The sequence below is a fragment of the Malania oleifera genome, chromosome 6, assembly GCF_029873635.1.
Source record: "Malania oleifera isolate guangnan ecotype guangnan chromosome 6, ASM2987363v1, whole genome shotgun sequence".
NCBI classification, from domain to species: Eukaryota; Viridiplantae; Streptophyta; class Magnoliopsida; order Santalales; family Ximeniaceae; genus Malania; species Malania oleifera.
Genome location: NC_080422.1, coordinates 52,234,843 through 52,257,486, shown reverse-complemented (window position 1 = coordinate 52,257,486; position 22,644 = coordinate 52,234,843).

The window sequence follows — 22,644 nt, the reverse complement described above, 5'->3', positions numbered from 1 at the left end:
GGGACTTAAGGCTTGTTGTTGTTGTTGTAGGAACGAACATGGAAAAAAAATAGAAATGATACCACGAGCTCTTAATTGTTTTGGTTCAATATTTTTGTAATGAAGACATTATAATAAATTTCTTATAAATTTAATTTCATTTATTTAGTTTTATTAACAACAACAACAAAACAAAAACCAAGCCTTAGTCCCACTATGTGGGGTTAGCTATATGAATCCTTTTCCGCCAATTTATGCGATCATGAACCATTTCTCTTGATAGATTAAGGGATATTAAATTTTTACTCACTATCTCTGCCCAAGTTATTTTAGGCCTACCCCTACCCCTTCTACTACCCCCAACAGTAACTAACTACGTTGCAAGTGTCCATACCACTTGAGTCGTCCCTCTCTTATCTTATCTTATATAGGAGCTACACCTAACTTACCAAGAATATGTTCATTCATTAATTTATATTTAAATGTTATACCAAATAAGGGAAGGCACGACAATTTTGGATGGAAGATGGATTGTTGATGACCCATGGTAACCAACTCTTTGTGCCATGAGCTGGTGATCTAAGGAAGACATTGTTGAAAGAATGTCATGATACCATGTGGGCCGGACATCCAGGATGGCAGCGCACTATGGCCATACTGAAGCAGGGGTACTATTGGTCGCACATGTGTGATGATGTGGTTGATTATACCCAAACTTGTCTCACTTGCCAACAGAATAAGGTGGAGCGGAGGAAAATTACAGGGCTATTTGAGACCCTACCAGTACAGTCCAAACCGTGGGAAAGTGTCTCATTGAATTTCATCACCAACCTACCTAGAGTGGGAGATGCAAGGTTTATACTTGTTATTGTAGACAAGTTTTCGAAGTATAGTACATTCATAGCCGCACCAAAGTACTGTTTGGGAGAGGAGACGGAACATCTTGACTTTTGTGTAATCCCAAGAGGGGGTGAATTGGGTATTTTAAAATTCTAGGTCATATATTCCAAAAAAAATCACAAGTAATATGCTCTAAACAAATTTAATCAAACATGCACAAGACAGTAAAGAAGATAAGGTAAAGATGACACCAAATGTGTTATCGAGGTTCAGCAACTATGCTTATGTCCCCACCTCTAGCTCGCAAGCTCGAGGATTCCACTAAAGCTCATTTGAGGGTGGAGCGACACCAATAAGCCTCTCCTTACTAGTCGAAGAGAACCCCAGGTCAAATTTGTAGGGCTGACCCCAACCTTTACAACCTCTCCTTAAAGGGGCGGAGAAGACCCACTTCAGGCCACGCCTGAAATACAACAGATAATAAGAATTTTGCATACAATACTAGTGCTTCTTACACAAGCAGATATGTACCACAATACGCACAATCAATGCACTCATAGATAATAGTAATTTATGCTTAAGTGAGATTAGGTCAAGTTATATGTCAACTCTCAACCAATGTGTGTGTATATATATATATATATATATATATATATATGTGTGTGTGTGTGTGTGTGTGTGTGTGTGTGTGTGTGTGTGTGTGTGTGTTAGCTTTGCCGTGATCCCAAAAGGGGGGGTGAATTGGTATTTTTAAAATTTAACCCCTAGGTATTCCTCCTAACAGCAGTATGTTCACAAGCCTATGGTCAATCTAGTGCAAGTAATATAAATATATTAGAAATTAAGTAAAGCAGTTTAATTACTCACACACGCACCAAAAAGCAATAAAGAGAGTGTGACACGCCGATATGTTATTGAGGTTCGGCCAACTGCCTACATCCCCGTCTTGGCTAGCCAACACAAGGATTATCACAATAACTTGCTCATTTAAACGGGTGGAGTGACACCTATACAAACCAGGTCAATTAGTACAGGGCTGACCTCAACCTTTACACCAATCCTTACTGGGCTAGATTATCACCCCCTCAGGCCACGCCTAGAATCTCTCAGATATATAATCAAAAGATACAATATAAGGGTGCTTTCACATAAAGTAGATTTGTACCCCAAATGCACACAATCACATACACCACAGATGATTTAAAACATAAGCTCAGTGTGGTCTAGATAGTTCAACTCTCAAAGGTATTTTCTAACAATGTAATGTGTACGTGAGAGTGTAACCAAGCAATCTTTGTATTTCAATATGTTCTCAATCAAGATGCTCAAACTAAGATATCATGCAAGTTTCAAATGTTCCAAATAACAGAATGTGTCAATCACTTGAACTAGTGTATATGCTTGGTTTGCAAAAGCTAAGCAATCTTTGTAGTCAGCAAATGATATAAACTTGAATAAATATTGCCACAAAGATTAGTATAACAAACACAAATATCTTTCCACAAAAATGTCAATATAAATACCACAAGATATTTGAGTAAATTTGAAAATATTTTTGCAAGCCAAAAACAAATACAAACTTCCTAAGCTATTGCAACGAGAATGCAACACTAGGAAGTTTAACACAAGTTTTCTTAGGGTAGGCTTATTAGAAAAGCCTCCTAAGAATACTTAGGTTATGCTCTCAAAGAAAAATCGATTCAAGCACTCAACAAACGAGAGAGCAAACCTCTAAGCTATAACACTCAATACACTTACAAATGATATAGAGAGATGAAAAAGGTAAGTTTGAGTGGATTTAGAAAGAGTATGAGCAATGGGAATATTATGCTTGAGAGAGAAATTTGGATTTTTTGTTTTTGCTAATCAATCACTTATTCTCCCAAATAAAAGGGTATATATAGACATTCCAGAATTTTTTACTGTTGGGGACCTATGAGGGATTGTTAGAAAAGTTTAATGATATTTAAAACATTTAACTTTGTTTAAAAATTTTAACTGCAGTAAAAAATTAGGTGCAACCCGAGAGGTCTGGTCGACCAGAACAAGGTCGGTCGACCAGGACTCATAAGGTTCGGTCGACTAGGAGAATTTTAAACTGAATGGTCGGTCGACCGAAAGTGCCTTTCCAAAGGCGATTTTCCATTTTTACCGAGGTTCGGTCGACCAGGCCATTTTGAACTGGCTGGTTCGGTCGACCAGACCGTTGGGAATTTTCCCAAGGACCCTCGGTCGACCAGGTAGTTGGAGTACAAAAATGGTTCGGTTGACCAGATGGTCAAAATGTTGACCCCAGGGGGTTTTGGTCGATCGAGTCTTTTTGAACTACCTAGTTCGATCGACCAGGGCCTTGGTCAACCGTTGACCCAGGCTTGGTTCGATCGACTAGGGAAAAATGAATTGCCTGGTTCGGTCGACCGAAAATGCACAAATTATGCATTTCAATCCCGTTTCAATACACATTCATCCTATCCAAGTGCCTAATACATGCAAGTGCAAAGATGAGTGTCCTAGGGTCATCTATATCCAAAATAGAGACACCGAAAGAATCTGGTATCGGTCGATCAAAGGTCGACCAAAGGGTACACCCTAAGGTCTTTCTACGGTCACTCTTAATTTGTATTTGGTTTGAGCTTACATAATAAACCATGCATGTGTTGTGTGTGCTTATTACAAACCAAATATCGTAATTACTATTACAGACCAATTTCACCACTGAATATATATATTACAATTGAAAAATAGGAATTGGTCTTCAAGCTTTAAACTTTTCACGTGTCATCAATGTATCTGCTAATATAGACCTGCACATGAACTAGATATTCATTAAATACATGAGTATTTGTCATTATCAAAACCGGGTGTGCCCTATAAGGTCAATAATATATACATATATACGTATAAATATGAGAGTAATACCTTTGATTCAAGATAATATATATGTTCAACAAATGAATAATCAAAAGACCTTAGAAACCCTAAGCAAGTATCCAAAAATATTTTAACAAATATTAAGCACAATAGATACTAGGGTTTAAGCTTGCAAAGGTTTTATCAAAAGAATAATATGCAAGCTTCTAAATCTTGCAACATGGATGCTGAGATTCACAAGCAAAGATTAGCTTTTCCCAAACAAATATTTTTCAGTAAAATATAGTGGGAAAAATCTTAACTTACTCTCTAAAAATCAATTTCAGATAATGCAAAATAAGAGAGTAATAAGCTTCAAGAAAGTGTATGAAATGAGCACAACAATCAAAAACCAACACCCCTTCAAGGTGCAATTAGTTTGCAACCAAGAGGTATAACAAATTATTCTCCTTTAAAAATAGTTTTTCAAATCAAAGTGAAAGGAGAATGAGTGATTAGTGTGGAAGATTGAAAGAGAATGAGCAAAATGAGTATTCAAAAATTTAAAGAACTTTTTGCTAATGATATTTGCTAATTTTTCTTAATTAAAACAAATGAGAGAGTATATATAGACAGCCATAAAAAAATAGTCGTTGGGGACATGGAGGTCATTTTAGAAAAAGATTAATAAAGTTTAATTAAAATTAACCCTATTTAACCTCGGTAAAATCTTACCAACCCGAGAGTTTCAATCGACCAAGGTCAATGGTCGGTCAACCATCCGAGCAAATGAATTGAGATTTAGGCAAGGCTCAATTGACCAACGATTGGGTTAGTTGACCAATCACGAGCCGATTTGAACCCTTCGTGGGTTCGATCAACCAGGTGAAAAGGACGGACGACTACTCAATTGGTTCAGTCAACAATCGTAGTTTTCAACTAACACTTCGGTCGACCGGGGCAGGTGAACACCATCCAATTTCTTAGTCGGTCGACCATGGGCAATACATTCTACAAATGGTCGGTTGGTTGAGGCGTGGTCAAACTGTTGACCCCAAACCTGTTCGGTCGACCAAGGCATTTATAATGCCTAGGGTTCGTCGATCGAGACCACTAAAAGTTGTGCTTCTAAGTCTTGCTTTGGTCTCTATGCTTCATCAACCCTGTGTGAATAAGCATATGACTTTTAAGTTAGAAGGGTGATGGTTCCTATGGTCATTCAAGGCTTCTTGAGCATAAATACCTATTATGCATGATATGCAAATTATTACAGACCATTATTACAGACCAACAAATTGCAATTACAAGAATGAGAGATTGGTCTTTATTTCCTTTTGCTTCAATTGTCATCTTGTGATATGAACAAAAAGATCTTTATGGCTTCCATTGTATCCTTACCCTAGCGTGCAAAGTATGATCCTATTTACAAACTCAAGGCACAGGTAACATACCAAGATATTTGTCATTACCAAAATTGGATATGACCAATAAAGTCAACACTCTCCCCCTTTTTGATGATGACAAATACTTTAAGCAAAAATGGGTATAGCCTTGAAAGGCTTTCCCTAAGAATATGCATAATAGGAATGTAACGACTCGAAAAATAATGGTATTTAAATAATAAAGAGAGAGGGAAACGGAAATAGAATTTTTACACAAGGCCTTGTCGACGAACACAGGGAACTCGTCGACGAGAAAATACTGAGAGAGGTTTTGGGGCAGTCTAAAATTCATCGACGAGGGTGGAAGTTCGTCGATGAAATTCCTTAAAGACTCGTCAACGAGATGACGTGTCTCGTCGACGAATCTAGGGCTATAAATTGCCAAAACCCAGATTTTTAGCAGAATTTTGGCGCAAGAAACCCCCATTTTCTCTCTCTACACCCCTCTCCTCTTCTCTCTTCGATTTCGGATCTATTTCTCACCGGATTGAAGATCTGAGGCTGCCATAAACCTCCTAGCAAAGTTTTCTACAAGTCTGCTAGAGCTGATCGTGGGGGAAGTCAATTTGAAAATCATCCCAAATCTAGGGTAAGACATTTTATTATGTCTTTCTCATAGTCATAAGAAATGTTGTAGGTGAGAAAATACTGATATTTTGTTCTGGGGGATGTGGTTTTCAGGATGTTGAACTAGGAACCCTGCGGGTATAGGGTCAGAATTTTGTAGGGGCTTTTCAGAGTTAAGGTAAGGGAAATATGCTATGCTATGAGTTTTAAGAATGTTAACAGGGATTTCATAGACACATATATAACAGTTTATTATACAGTTTTTACAGAATAAGAGTTTTAATGTTTGTGTGACCTGAGTAGATATTTACTTGATGTAGAATTTATACAGTGTTTTAGCATATCATGTTATATGGTATATATATATACAGATATTCATAGATATTTTAACATACAGATTTATATAGATTTTATTTAGTTCAGTATATTATAGTATTTACAAGATGCTATTTTTCCTAAATGTCGTAACGCACAGTTTATACAGACAGATTATACAGACAGTTTATAAAGACAGATTATACAGTTATAGCATCAAGATGCTACAGTTACTTAGATGTTACAGTATTTATAGTATAGTATTATAGAGTTATGGTTATTTTGGAAACATGATGAAAACAGTAAATATATATATATATATAAATGTACTTATATAGTATCAGATCCCTGTGGAAATATTACAGACAGATAGAGTTTGCAGAGCACGGTACCGTTGCTAATACAGATAGAGTGCAACCACATATCTCAGATAGTGTGTGGGTATCGTCAACCGTGCTCGGAGAGTATGCAGCTCCCTGGTTTACCGGGTTTAGGGAGCCGGTTAAACGAGGTAGAAGCCAGTCCCAAGCTTAGGAGTGGATGTAGTTTGGCTGAGCTGAGGTAGTGTAGAGTATGATGACTTACCTAGAGGGCCAATCAGGTTAAGTCCCGCCTACAAGCCGCACAACCCTGTCATGAGGGGTTAAATCATGACGTACAGAGTCCCAGTGAAAAAGCACAGTTATTTATATGTATACAGTTTTACAGCTTTTGTTGTATATAGTATGATATAGTAGTATGAATGATAGAAAGTTCAGATGATATAAATGTTTTAAACTACTATACATGTGTTTTACAGATTTGCCAGATCATGCAGTTTTATATATATTAATGTTATAGTTTTATGACTTGGTCGCCACATATTAGTAATAACATATTTCCACTTACTGAGTGTCGACTCACCCCATTACTTTAACATTTTTTAGGTGAGCCAGCTAGGCGAGCAGATCAGGCTCACGGATAGAAATCACTTGGTTACCCTAGTTATAGGGTAAGTTTGGAGTAGGGTTTTGTATTTTTGGAGTAGTTGACATTGGAGAGAGAGAGATATTATGTAGCTATGGCTGAAAATACTGAATTTCTGGTATTTTGTATATATATACATATATGTGGTTATGTGATTTATGTTTTCCGTTGCTTAGGGGTGCCCATTATATTCAGATATTGGAGTAGTCTATTATTATATAAAAAAAAATGATGTAAATTTTGAGGATGTTACAATTTGATATCAGAGCATAGGTTGTTAGGTTCTGTAGACTCTAGAGTGCAGTGGAAAATAATACCAGAATATAGGAAAAAGATTTGAGGTTTTGTTCTGTGATCTGGATACGGAATTCGTGATTGTTTCTATGTCTTTCCTGGGGTGATGATTCTAGGAAAATCATAGTAAACTGTCGACGAGTCATGTGTTTAGGTTGCAGGATTGGATTGTAGGATAGGATCAAGGGGAAAAGTTGATAATGAATATGAGGTTTTAGTTAAAGGAAATAAGCTAGATCTATGTGGGGAATAGGATTCTGAAAACAGTGTTTTATATGTTTGTAGGATGGACCGAGGAGGCATTAGTGCTCACGCCAGTGGGGATAATGGAGTTGGACCTTCTGGCGCAGGAGGTGGAGATTCTGATGTTGTGCTACGTAGTGTGACTCAGCAGGTTATGGCTGAGATAGCACGGAGCTCTAGAGAGCAGGGAGGTCCATCTCTAGTTCAGGGATGTACCATAGAGAAATTTATGAAGATGAATCCACCGGTTTTTTTTGGAGTGACTGATCTTGCAGTTGCTGAGAATTGGATACAGGAGATGGAGAAGATTCTGACAGTACTCCACTGTACCGATGAGCACAGGGTCTTATATGCTACATATAGGCTGGTGGGGGAGGTCGAGAGATGGTGGTCAACCACCAGACTGTTGGAGGAGCAGAGGGCGATACCAGTGTCGATGACTTGGGCCCGATTTAGGGACATGTTCTTTTATAGATATTATCCTACTTCAGTCAGAGATGCTCGAGTACAAGAGTTTCTGAGTCTGTTCTAGGGGTTATTGACTGTCTAGTAGTACGCTGTGAGATTTATCGAGCTATCGCGTTTCTGTCCCTATATTGTCCCAGACGAAGCGAAGAAGGCTAAAATGTTTGAGAGAAACTTGAAGCATGATATTTACAGGCAGGTGGCAGTACTGAGGATCCAGGACTTCCCAGAGTTAGTTGTCAGGGCTATTATAGCAGAGGAAAGTTTTCCCAAAGAGACGGAGACACATAGTCAGAGAAAGAAGACTGCGCCCTCGAGTTATCAGGCGAGTTCTAGCCAAGGCCCTTGGAGAGGGGGTAGATTTGGCGGAGGCCAGAGACATATGGTAGAGCACGAAGGATTTCAGGGCGGACAGTTCAATGCTATTTGTCCTAGATGCGGGTAGAGACATCCTGGTGAGTGCTGATTGGGGGAAAATATTTGTTATCGATGCAGGAGGCCCGGTCATATGGCTTGATCGTGTCAGATGCTGTCAAATTATGCACAGGCTCCCAGACCGTTTCGAGGTGGATATCAGGCGCCCCGCGGTGGTCAATAGAGAAACACTACGCCAGTGAGGGTCTACGCGTTGACACCGGGAGACGCTGAGACAGCTGGAGATGTGGTCATAGGTGCTCTTACTGCTTTACCATATAAAATGATTGTTTTTTTTTTATACAGATGCCACCTACTCTTTTATATCGGCGGGATATGTGAAAATAGCTGGAATAAAGACACATCCATTAGATATAGAACTGTTTGTGGGTACGCCGATGGGATCTGTGGTTAGATGTAGGAGGGTACTTCAGAATTTTCCAGTAAATATTCATAAGAGAGTGCTATTAGCTGATCTTGTGGTCCTGGATATGCAGGGATTTGATGTGATACTGGCCATGGATTGGTTAGCTATTTATCATGCTAGCATTGATTGCCATAAAAAAGAAGTTACCTTTAGACCCCCGGGCAAACAAGAATACAAATTCGTGGGTTCACGTGTACGTGCCTTACCACAGCTAGTGTCGGCTATTCAGGTGAGAAGACTGCTACAAGATGGTTACCAGGGGTATGTTGCATACATAAAAGAATTTCCAAAAGAAGAATTGAGACAAGCTGTTATACCAGTAGTGAGGGAATTCCCATATGTTTTTACAGAAGAATTGCATGGTTTACCGCCTAACCGTGAGATTGAGTTTATCGTCGATTTGTTGTCGGGATCTGCACCAATATCAAAAGCACCATACCGTATGGCCCTAGTTGAGTTAAAAGAATTGAAAGAACAGATATAGGAATTGCTGGATAAAGGTTTCATCAGGCCCAGTGTGTCACCTTGGGGTGCGCCAGTTTTGTTCATGAAAAAGAAAGATGGGATCATGAGACTGTGTATCAATTATAGGGAGATCAATAAAGTGACGATCAAGAATAAACATCCTCTCCCTAGGATCGATGATTTATTTGATTAGCTTCAGGGGACCCAGGTTTACTCTAAAATTGACCTGCGGTCGGATTACTATCAGGCGAAAGTTAGAGTAGAGGATATTTCGAAGACCGCGTTTCGTACCAGGTATGGGCATTACGAATTCTTAGTGGTGTCGTTTGAGTTAACTAATGCACCAGCAGTATTTATGGATTTGATGAATTGGGTGTTCCATCAGTATTTGGACCAGTTTGTGGTTGTAGTTATTGATGATATACTGGTCTATTCGAGGAGTTTTGAGGAGCACGAGCATCATTTGAGGCTGGTGTTGCAGATATTGAGAGAAAGGAAATTGTATGCAAAATTTAAAAAGTGTGAGTTTTGGTTAAAACATGTTACTTTTCTCGGCCATGTGATCTCTGAAGCTGGTGTATCAGTTGATCCAAGTAAAATATAGGCAATGGTGAGTTGGGAAAGGCCAAGAAATGTTCAGGAAGTCAGGAGTTTTCTGGGATTAACAGGTTATTACCAGCACTTTGTGGATGGTTTCTCTAGGCTATCAGGTCAATTAACACGACTTACGAGGAAAAATGTAAAGTTCGACTAGACCGACAACTGAGAGCAAAGTTTTCAGGAGTTAAAGCGGCGGTTAGTTTCAACTCCAGTACTAGCTATTCCTTCAGGGGAGGATGGGTTTGTAATATATAGTGATGCCTCTTTGAAGGTTCTTGGATGTGTGTTGATGCAGCACGACAGGGTTATTGTGTATGCGTTTAGACAGCTTAAAGAATATGAGAAGAATTATCCTGTCCATGACTTAGAGCTTGCTACGGTGGTGTATGCTCTCAAGGGAAGTGCGAGATTTTCACAAATCACAAGAGTTTGAAATATTTCTTCACCCAGAAAAAGCTAAATATAAGACAAAAAAGGTGGCTAGAACTCATTAAATATTATGACTACACCATTAGCTACCACCTAGGGAAAGCGAATGTGGTAGCTGATGCTCTGAGCACGAAATCAGTGGGTCTAGTGTTAGTAGCCATGGAGATTCCGTATTCAATTATAATGGATTTGGAGAGGCTCAGTTTGGAGTTAATAAAGGAGAGTCCTCAAGTAGTCATTTCCAGTCTAGTGGTTTAGTCTACGTTATATGAGAGGATTAAAGCAGCTTAGGGTGATGTTGCGGAGTTGGTAGAGGTGATGGCTAGAGTGCGAGATGGTCAGGGAGAGGAGTTCAGCATATCAGATAACAGAGCTTTGCAATTCCGTACTAGGCTATGTGTTCCTGTAGATACTGAGATCAGGAGAACTATATTGGAGGAAGCTCACAGATCTCTATACACGGTTCATCCCAGTAGTATTAAAATGTATAGGGATCTGCGAGAGTATTTCTGGTGGAGTGGAATGAAGAGGGAAATAGTCGAGTTTGTTCAGCAGTGCTTGACTTGTCAGTAGATTAAGGTTAAGCATCAGAGACTAGCAGGGCAAGTTGAGCCCTAGATATATTGGCCCTTTTAAGATACTTGAGAGAATATGGTCAATTGTCTATAGGCTAGCTTTGCCGCCAGCTTTGGCTCGAATTCATGACTTGTTTCATGTTGCCGTGTTAAGGAAATACGTCCCAGACCCATCCCACATCATTAGCTATGTAGAGATAGAGCTTAAGGATTCATTGGCATATGAAGAAATACCAGTACAGATTTTGGACAAAAAGGTTCAGATTCTACGCACTAAAGAAATACAGTTAGTTAAAGTCTTGTGGAGGAATCACGCCATAAAGGAAGCTTCTTGGGAGCTTGAGGAGTAGATCAAACATAAATACCGCAATTATTCACAGATATTTTAACAAATAGATTTATATAAATTTTATTCAGTTCAGTATATTATAGTATTTACAAAATGCTATGTTTTCCTACATGTCATAACGCACAGTTTATACAGACAGATTATACAGTTATAGCATGGAGATGCTACAATTACTTAGATGTTACAGTATTTACAGTATAGTATTTTAACGTTATGGTTATTTTGGAAACATGATGAAAACAGTAAAGATATATATATAAATGTACTTATATAGTATCAGATCCTTGTGGAAATATTATAGACAGATACATTTTGCAGAGCACGGTACCGTTGCTAATATCGATAGAGTGCAATCACATATCTCAGATAGTGTGTGGGTACCGTCAACCATGCTAGAAGAGTATGCAGCTCCCCGATTTGCTGGGTTGAGGGAACCAGTTAGACGAGGTAGCAACTAGTTCCGAACTTAGGAGTGGATGTAGTTTGGTCGGGCTGAGGTAGTGTAAAGTATGATGACTTACCTGGGGGGCCGATCAGGTTAAGTCCCGCCTACGGGCCACACAATCCTGTCATGAGGGGTTAAATCATGACGTACAGAGTCTCAGGGAAAGAGCACAGTTATTTATATGTATACTATTTTTCAGCTTGTGTTTTATATAGTATGATATAGCAGTATGAATGATAGAAAGTTCAGATGATATAAATGTTTTAAACTACTATACATGTGTTTTATAGATTTGCCAGATCAAGCAGTTTTATATATATTAATGTTATAGTTTTATGACTCAGTCTCCAGACACTAATTATAGCATATTTCTCCTTACTGAGCGTCGACTCACCCCATTACTTTAACATTTTTCGAGTGAGCCAATTAGGCGAACAGATCAGGCTCACGGATAAAGATCACTTGGTCACCCTAGTTATAGGGTAAGTTTGGAGTAGGGTTTTGTATTTTTGGAGTAGTTGACATTGGAGAGAGAGAGATATTATGTAGCTATGGCTGAAAATACTGAATTTTGGTATTGTTTATATATATACATATATGTGGTTATGTGATTTATATTTTCCGCTGCTTAGGGGTGCCCATTATATTCAGATATTGGAGTAATCTGTTATTATATATAAAAAATGATGTAAATTTTGAGGATGTTACAAGGAATGTATAATAAAGCTTAAGAATATGTGGAAGGAAGACACCAACAATCAATCTTGCATGTAATCAAATTGTTAGTAGTATAGCTCAAATACATGGGAGAATAAATATTATTATGTAAGATAGATCACTCCCGATTTGATTTACCCAACAATTTGATTTACCCAATTTTGCATACTTCTCCCCCTTTTGGCATCAACAAAAGGGCTAAGGTAGATAAGCAGAAACCTTAGATAGATGCTTATAAGCATGCAATGGATAATAGTCATTTAAATACAAGATTTAATTTTGGGAAGATGTTTAGAAATTGCAGCAACATGTCGTTTGAATATAAAGCATTTCCCAAAAAAATCTGTGTATGTTGTTTAAAGACCTGATTGATTTCAACTCATAGTTTGCAATATTCCACATCAATGAACTCAAGTAAACAATCAGTGCAGTATGGTCCAAAGTAGTTTTCAACATCCAAAAGATAATATAGTCATGTAGTGCAAAATGGATAACAACAGGGATCGTACAAAGTATGAAATGTTTAAATTTTCATAGCCATAGTTTTCTAAGCTAAGTAGTTCCCCCTAAGTTTATGCACTTAATTATATTTATAGGTGGTATCGCTACTATGCATTAGGCCTAATTCACGTCTAATCTATATAAATATATCCTCCTGGAGAGGTTTTGTGAATATATCAGCCCACTGTTCATTAGTGCAAATGAATTCAAGTGTCACATCCCCCTTCTGCACATGATCACGAATGAAATGATGTCTAATTTCTATATGTTTGGTTCATATAAAGCATTTGAGCGCAACAACTTCCAACTGCAATATATTCAACTTCAGTTGTGGATAGTGTAACTGAATTCTGTTTCTTGGGGAACCAAGAAACAAGAGATTGCCCTAAGTAATGACAAGTGCCGCTAGTGCTCTTTCGATCTACTTTATTACCAGCAAATTCAACATCCATGTAATTAACAATCTCAAATGAAGTGTGCTTAGGGTACCACAAACCTAATTCAATAGTCCCAACAAGGTACCTAAGTATCCTTTTAATTGCTAACAAGTGAGACTCCTTAGGTGCAACCTGAAATCTAGCACACATACAAACACTAAACATAATATCAGGCCTGGTAGCTGTAAGATACAAGAGACTACCAATCATACCATGATAGAGTTTGACATCAACAGGAATACCTTGCTCATTTTTGTCAAGTTTAGTGGAAGAGCTCATATGAGTACCTAAGATTTTTCCATCTTCTATGTTAAATTTCTTAAGCAAGTCCCTAACATATTTTGATTGGCATATGAAAGTCTCATGTTTGGCTTGTTTGATTTGGAGTCCTTAGAAGAAATTTAGTTCACCCATCATGCTCATTTCAAATTCGTTTTGCATGCATTTGACAAACTCGTCACACAATTCATCATTTGTAGCTCCAAAGATAATATCATCAACATATATTTGTTCAAGGACCATGTGATCATTTTTAGATTTAATGAAAAGTGTAGTGTCAATATTTCCTCTCGTAAATCCATTTTCTAGGAGAAAACCACTAAGTCTCTCATACCAAGCTCTAGGAGCTTGTTTCAACCCATACAAGGCTTTAGTCAAATGATATACATGATTAGGATATTTATGGCTCTCAAATCTTGGTGGTTGTTCTACATAGACCTCCTCATTGATATAGCCATTTAAAAAGGCGCTTTTAACATCAATTTAATATAATTTAAAGTCCTTAAAAGCAGCATATGCAAGTAATATGTGAATGGCTTCCATCCTAGCCATGGGAGCATATGTTTTCTCAAAGTCTATACCTTCCTCTTGATTGTATCCCTGGGCTACTAACCTAGTTTTATTTCTAATTACAATCTCATTTTCATCCTTTTTGTTTCTATAAACCCATTTGGTTCCAATAATTGTGTGATCATCAGGTCTAGGAACTAGGGTCCAGACTTTACTTCTTTCAAATTGATTTAGCTCTTCATGCATAGATAGTACCTATGATTCATCCTCTATGACTTCGTTTATATTTTTAGGTTCTTCTTGAGATAAGAATGCAAAATGACTAACCAAGTTTCTTAAAGAAGAACGTATAGCAACTCCACATGAGGGTTCTCCTATAATCTATTCAATAGGATGGTTCCTAACAAATTTCCAATCTCTAGGCATCTCCTGAATCTCACTATCAACTTTACTATTCTCAACAGATGTATCTTTAATTTCTGAGTTTTTATCTACATTATTCTTAATGGAAAGCTTCTCTAATCATGTTCTAATTTCAATATCATCTTCATCAGCTTTTCTAGAAAAAGGATTATAGACTCATCAAAGACTACATGGATGGACTCAATAACAGTCAATGTTCTTTTATTAAATACCCTATAAGCCCTACTGTCAAGTAAATAACCTAGAAAAATTCCTTCATCAGATTTCGAGTCAAACTTTCCTAGGTGCTCATTATCCCTAAGCACAAAGCATTTACAGCCAAAGATATGAAAGTAGGAGATGTTTGGTCTATGGCCATTCCATAATTTATAGGGAGTTTTATTAAGAGAGAGTTTGATCAAAACTCGGTTCATTACATAGCAAGCGGTGCTTACTGCTTCGGCCCATAAATATTTGGGTAATTTATGTTCATTTAGCATTGTTCTACCCATTTTTTGTAAGGACCTATTCTTTCTTTCAACAACACCATTTTGCTGTGGAGTCCTAGGTGTAGAGAAATTATGAGATATACTCTCTAAGTCAAACTAGTTCACTATGCCCTCATATTTAAATTCCGTTCCCCTATCACTTCTAATGTGTGTTATTTTATGCCCCTTTTCATTTTGGATTTTTCTACAAAGTCTAGTAAATTGTTTGCATGATTCATCTTTATGTGCATGAAATAGTACCCATGTGAACCTAAAATAGTCATCTACAGTTACAAATGATATAATTTCCCTCCTAGACTTTGAACTTGATTGGAACCAAATTAGTCTAAATGCAACATTTGAAGTGGCCTAGTAATAGATATTATTTTCTTCTTCTTAAAACTAGATCTCGTTTGCTTACCCATTTGACATGCATCACAAATTTTATCTTTCACAAACGGAGTTTTTGGTAAGCCTTCCTTTTTCACAAGTTTTGACAGTAAATCCATGCTAGCATGCCCTAGATGTCTATGCCGCAACCAACTTGCTTCATTTATAGCAGAAAAGCATGTCACACGTTAAGAAGTTAAATTATCAAAGCTGGTGGTATATACATTATCATGACGATCAGCAGTAAAAATAATTTTATTAATAGATTCATTCTCCACAATGCATTTGTCATGTTCAAAACCTTTATCACACAATTGACTTATGCTTAACAGGTTATGTTTTAAACCATCAACAAGTAAAACATTATCAATAACAAGGGAAAGTTCCTTACCAACTTTACCTACTCCAATAATTCTGCCCTTTGCGTTGTCCCCGAAGGTCACAAACCCTCCTTCTTTGGGTGCAATGGAAGCAAACTTGGCCTTGTCGCCAATCATATGTCATGAACAGCATCCGTACATGTACCACTTATCCTTAGATGAAGATGATCTCAAGCATACTTGCAAAAATACTTAAGTAACTGATTCTGGTACCCAAATTTTCTTGGGTCTATAGGGGTTAGTACTTAATTCACCTTTGACTCTCCACACTTTCTTAATTTTCACATCTCTATTTTTAAATGGACAGTCAAACTGAATGTAGCCTTTTCTTTTACACTTGAAACATGTTACATGCCACAATGAGTTTTTAGAAGGGATGTGTAATTTTGATTCACAAACAAAATGTCCCAAATAAAGATTCTTCTGCCTCTTGTTTTCAATTCCATTAAAATCGGGGCCTTCTTTATTAAGAGAATTTCTTTGGGCCCCGAGAAGTTTTTCAAAATTTTTTTGGCCCTCTGTAAATTTATAGATAATTTTGAAGCTATCCTCTAATTTTCTTTCAAGTTCTACAATTTTTAAATATTTTTCTTTAAGTGACACCACATGGGAATTTTTCCCAATTTCAAAAAGTTTTGACCAATTTTCACATTTTTTTTTCAAAACACTATTTTTCTTGGTCATTTTATTTAGCAATTTATAAGTATGAATATACTCATGCTGCAATTCAATAAATGTAGGCATGTTGTCAGAATCAGAATCATCATCAAAATAATAAGATAATAATGAACCAGATGATTGTACCTCATGATCACTGTGTGCCATGAAGCACAGGTTAGCAACCTCAATGTCACTAGAATTCGTGTCTGAATCACTGCTGTTTTGTTTATCCCATGATGTGCCAACTTTCATTGCTTTCTTCTTTTTCGTTGATTCCTTTTTCAACAATGGGCAATTTGCTTTGATATGCTCGACTTTGTTATAGTTGTAGCACGTAGGAGCATTTGATTTTTCTTTTCTTTTGCTTGACTCTCCCTTTTCAAAAACTGAGCCCTGGAACCTTCTAGATGGTCTACTATTTTTTTTAAAGAACCTACTAAATTTTCGGGTAAGCATAGTCATATCTTCTCCTGACTCTGGTTCACTGCATTCACTAGAGGTGTTAGTAGATGTTTTCAAAGCAGTCACTTTATTTAATCTATTGTGCTCATTCAATCTCCCATTAATAGCCATCTCGTATGTGATGAGTGACCCTATCAATTCATCTAGAGTCATTGCTTTTAAATCTCCACCCTCGGCAATGGCAGTAGCCTTGGCTTCCCAGACTGGTGGCAATCCCCTAAGAATTTTCCTAATCATTTCGTATGTGGAATATGTTTTGCCTAGTGCATGCAATGAATTAGTGATGTGCGTGATATGAGTATACATGCTCTGTATGGATTCCCTAGTGTTATTCTTGAATGCCTCATACTCACTAGTCAACATGTCAATCCTACTGTCCTTAACATCTCTAGTGCCCTCATAAGTAACCTCTAATTTGTCCCAAATTTCCTTAGCAGTTGTGCATGTCATAACTTTGTTGAATTCATTTGCATCAAGATATAAGTTATTCATAGAACTTGCATTAACATTTACAGCTTTTATGTCATCATCAATGTATTCTTCCTCAGTCTTAGGTACACTAGCACCCTCTACAATTTTCATGGGAACATAATTTCCTCTAGAGACCATTTTCCACACCTTCCAATCAATGTTTTGAAGGTAAATACGCATCCTCTATTTCCATAAAGTGTAATTCACACCACTGAAGACAGAAGGACGTGTGGATGAGTGTCCCTCAGCAAAGGGGTTACACTAACATGAGTCATTGTGATCTTTTTGTAGAAAAAAGATTAAGTCTAAGCAACTAAGCTCTGATACCAATTGTTGACTTTTGTGTAATCCCAAGAGGGGGTGAATTGGGTATTTTAAAATTCTAGATTAAATATTCTAGCAATCAGTATTTCGCAACCCTAGAGTCAATCTAATGCACGTATGAAATAACAAATAGATGAAATCACAAGTAATATGCTCTAAACAAATTTAATCAAACATGCATAAGACAGTAAAGCAGATAAGGTAAAGATGACACCAAATGTGTTATCGAGGTTCGGCAACTATGCCTACGTCCCTGCCTCTAGTTCGCAAGCCTGAAGATTTGACTAAAGCTCACTTGTGGGTGGAGCGACACCAATTACAAGTCTCTTCTTACTGGGCGAAGAGAACCCCAGGTCAAATTTGCAAAGCTGACCCCAACCTTTACAACCTCTTCTTAAAGGGGTGGAGAAGACCCACCTCAGGCCATGCTTGAAATACAATAGATAATAAGAATGTTGCGTACAATACTAGTGCTTCTTAGACAAGCAGATATGTATCACAATACGCATAATCAATGCACTCACAGATAATAGTAATTTATGCTCAAGTGAGATTAGGTCAAGCTATATGTCAACTCTCAACCAATGTGTGTGTGTGTATATATGTATGTATGTATAAACGTGACAGTAATACTATAACACCCCAACTTGGGTCTACTAGGGAGCACTGCATCTCTCCTTCTCCACCTGGACCAGACAATAAGGGGCGGGCCTTATCGGACTAATGACTGGCCCCACAGACCAACACGTGTCCTTTTTAGTGTGTTTTGTCCTCACTCACACACTTCCTGAGAAAACTTCCCAGAATGTCACCTATCCCGAGATTACTCCAAGTCAAGCAGGCTTAACCATGGAGTTCTTATGGGAAGGCTCCTGAAAAGAAAGGTGCACCTTATTGATATGGGTAGTAATATTTAATCCTTTTTAAGTCTTTCTTCCATGGGGTATCACGTTTTCCCCCACTTACAAAACGCAACGTCCTCATTGTGAACCCATATTTCCAAACCTAGGCGGTGTGAATCTCATCACACTTCCAGCTGGGTAATTGGCTCTGATACCATTTTGTAACACCCCAACCTGGGTCTGCCAGGGAGCACTGCATCTCTCCTACTCCACCTGAACCAGACAATAGGGGGCGGACCTTATTAGACTAATGGCTAGCCCTAGAGACCGACCCGTGTCATTTTTAGTGTATTTTGTCCTCACTCACACACTTCTTGAGAAAACTTCCCAGAAGGTCACCCATCCCAAGATTACTCCATACCAAACATGCTTAACTGTGGAGTTTTTATGGGAAAGCTCCCGAAAAGAAAGGTGCATCTTATTAATATGGGTAGTAACATCTAATCCTATTTAAGTCTTTCTTCCACAGGGTATCACAAATACCTTTGATTCAAGATAATATATATGTTCAACAAATGAATAATCAAAGGACCTTAGAAACCCTAAGCAAGTATCCAAAAATATTTTATCAAATATTAAGCACAATAGACACTAAGGTTTAAGCTTGCAAAAGTTTTATCAAAAGAATAATATGCAAGCTTCTAAATCTTGCAATATGGATGCTAAGATTCACAAGCAAAGATTAGTTTTTCCCAAACAAATATTTGTCAGTAAAATATTGTAGGAAAAATCTTAACTTACTTTCTAAAAATCAATTTCAGATAATGCAAAATGAGAGAGTAATAAGCTTCAAGAAAGTGTATGAAATGAGCATAACTGTAACATCCCTAAACCTGAAAACTCGATCTGGTGCATTATACCTGAATAAACCGTGCTTTGTGGCACCCCGAACCCACTTGGTGGGACCCGGGTGCCATGTCATCCATTCATTTACCTGATACCTGACATTCTATTATCATTTACGCAACGGAAAACATAAATATAATCCTTCAACAATATAATACTAGAGTTTTCTACATCTATCTACATTTCAAAATAAACCATTCATCCACCTATATCCACATATATACGTATCTCCAAAAGCATAATCTACAACTTCCAGTATTCACGACTCATAAGACTTAAAACATAAAACATAAAACTTATACATCCCAAAAGTATCATCAAAGTTTATACCATTTTTCTTTCTATATCCAAAAATGTTATAATAACCTCGAGCTCTCTAAGCTCGATCACGTGGAGGTCCTGAAAAAGATAAATTTGTATTCGAGTGAGACACATCTCAGTATATGATCAACATGAGGTTTGTAAATAACATATATATATATATGTATTCATCATTTGCAAATTATTATCATAATTTCTAAAATCCTTTCCTAAGCCTGATCAAACACATGTAAGGTACTTTACCCATAAGAATACCTAAGGATTAGGGTGATTACCTGCCCATACAAGTAACACCCCTTTGCTCTGATGCCTTAGGCAACCAGTGGTCAAACTTAAAGCATATCAGGGCACTTACCTTACTTAGTAAGCCCTCAAGTGGAAAAGTAATCTAGTACTCACACGGTTCATACAAAAGTTTACCAGCAAAGGCTCTTGAAAATAAGGAAATTTACCCGCCCATGCAAGTAATTTCCCTCTGCCCTAATACGTTATGCAACCTACTGCTACATCTAATACCTACTAGGGCACTCGCCTTTCTAAGCAAGCCCTCGGGCGAAGAGTTTGGCCCGCCCATATAAATACATATCACACTAGCATGGATACTGATACTACAATAATACATTACTCTGTCTGTTATTTATTTTGTATTTCTTATCCTGTTCATGCTCTTAACTTTGACATTTCATAGCATTTCACTTTACATGGCTCTTTCCCATTTTACATTGTTCACATTTAACATTTCATTTCCATTTCATACATATTTCATTTCATTCTCATTTCCATTTCATTTCTTGCATTCGTACTACAACTCCTTTCAACTGTACATCAATTAGTCCACATAGATATGCACTAGCCTGCTACTACATTTCCTTTCAGCTATCATCAGTTAGTCTACAACTCTTTTCAGTTGTTCATTATTTCCATAGTTACATTAAAAATCACATGCAACATAATTCATATAACATTTTTATTCTCAGTGCATTTCCTGTATAACCTGCATCTCATACATATAACATAATTTACACAGAATTTCCAATTTACGCATGCCACACAATTTAGTATTAAAGTTCATACATTTCCTGCAAAATAAGTCAACCTACATTTAACATTCATATTCTAAAAATATACCTTTAATTTCTTACATAATTATCCTAAAAAATCTTTCACTTTCATCAATCCATTTTTATATATACATAACTAATAAAACAACTCTAGGCTCAAAAATAATAATTTAAAAGGTTGGCATTTTAAACTCATACAAAAACATATACATATATATATATATATATAACATAATCCTGTTATCCGTTCAATTTATAAAACCTGGTTTAATATATATTCCCCCTTACCTGTGTTCTTGAACTACACCAATAGGGACCTCGAAAAGATACCTGCGGTGCTCACCCGAATCCTAAATCAAAAATCCTAATTTCATTAAATTAACCACTATTTGAACATTTCCTAGGCCCATAAATTCCAAATAAACAATTAAACTCTCAAATATAACTAATTTACTTTATTCTCCAAATCTCACTCTCGCTTTGGAGTGGTGCCTAGGATACCCAAATTGAAAATTTACTTGGGCCAAAATGACGACGATTGAGACTAGGACCCCGTGGTGGTGCCCGATTGTCGCTTTAACTAAAGATCTAAGGAGAAATTGAGTAAAAAGTGAGGATTTACCTTTCCCCAAAAGTGGTGTCTACGTCGCTCCCACGACAAATCCGCTGCGGTAGAAATGTCGGTGGTGGAGATAGGAATCCAGCGGTATCTTTGGTTTTACGATTGGCCAGATATTCGCCGAGAAATTTAAGAGAGAGAGAGAGAGAGAGAGGTTAAGGAGAGAGAAAGTGGAGAGAGGAGGAGGCATGAGACTACTGTTAGAAAATTCCAATTTCAATTTAGGCTTTGGTTTGCAATTCCAATTCCAATTTGCTTCTTTTGAATTGCTTACAAAGGAAGCACCCAAGCCCACTAACCTATATAATAATATTATACTAGTGTCATATATATATATATATATATATATATATATATATGTATGTGTGTGTGTGTGTGTGTGTGTGTGTGTGTTGAATTAGGTGTAATCCCAAAAGGGGGGTGAATTGGGTATTTTAAAATTCTTTGAATCTATTTACCACTTAATCCCTACTTGTATATTTAGCAATGAGTTCTTATTACCCAATAAATTGTGTTCAATGTTATTCAACCTACACATGCAATATGAACAATTTAAATATAGTGCTGAAAGTAGATAGTAAAAGGAAGAGAGAAGACAAAGGCAGTTTTAATGAGGTTCAGCCAACTCGGCCTACGTCATCACCTTGAGCAACCACTCAAGGATTTAACTAAAACCTCTGCTCCTTAAATTGGGACAGAGCTTCCCTTACAAACCGCTACTTATAAATAGGCACAGCTCCCTCCTACTCCGCTACTTACAAGAGATACAACTTTCTCCTCAACCCCGGTTCACACACCGAACGTGAATACAATAGAATCTATAAAAACACTCAAAAATGCTTCCAAATAAAAGCTCGTGAGTACAATTCAAATTCTTAATACATTAACAAATGATATAACTTGAAACTCAGAATGTATGAAAACAATACAATCGTTTTATGAATGATTATGCTTCAACATACAATACTCTTTTTATCAAATCTCCCAAATAAATATATATTTAAGCACTTTGATTAATTTTAGGGTTCTAGTTCACTTTGCTAAAATGCACAAATATATCTTTTGTGAACTTATAAAAAGGCTTTGAAGATTATATCAATTACACTCAAAAAGGTTCCTTTCAAATATTCAATCTCAACACAATCTTTGTTATATGCAGGTATGTATATATATATATATATAGATAATGATGTTCAACACTCACAAACT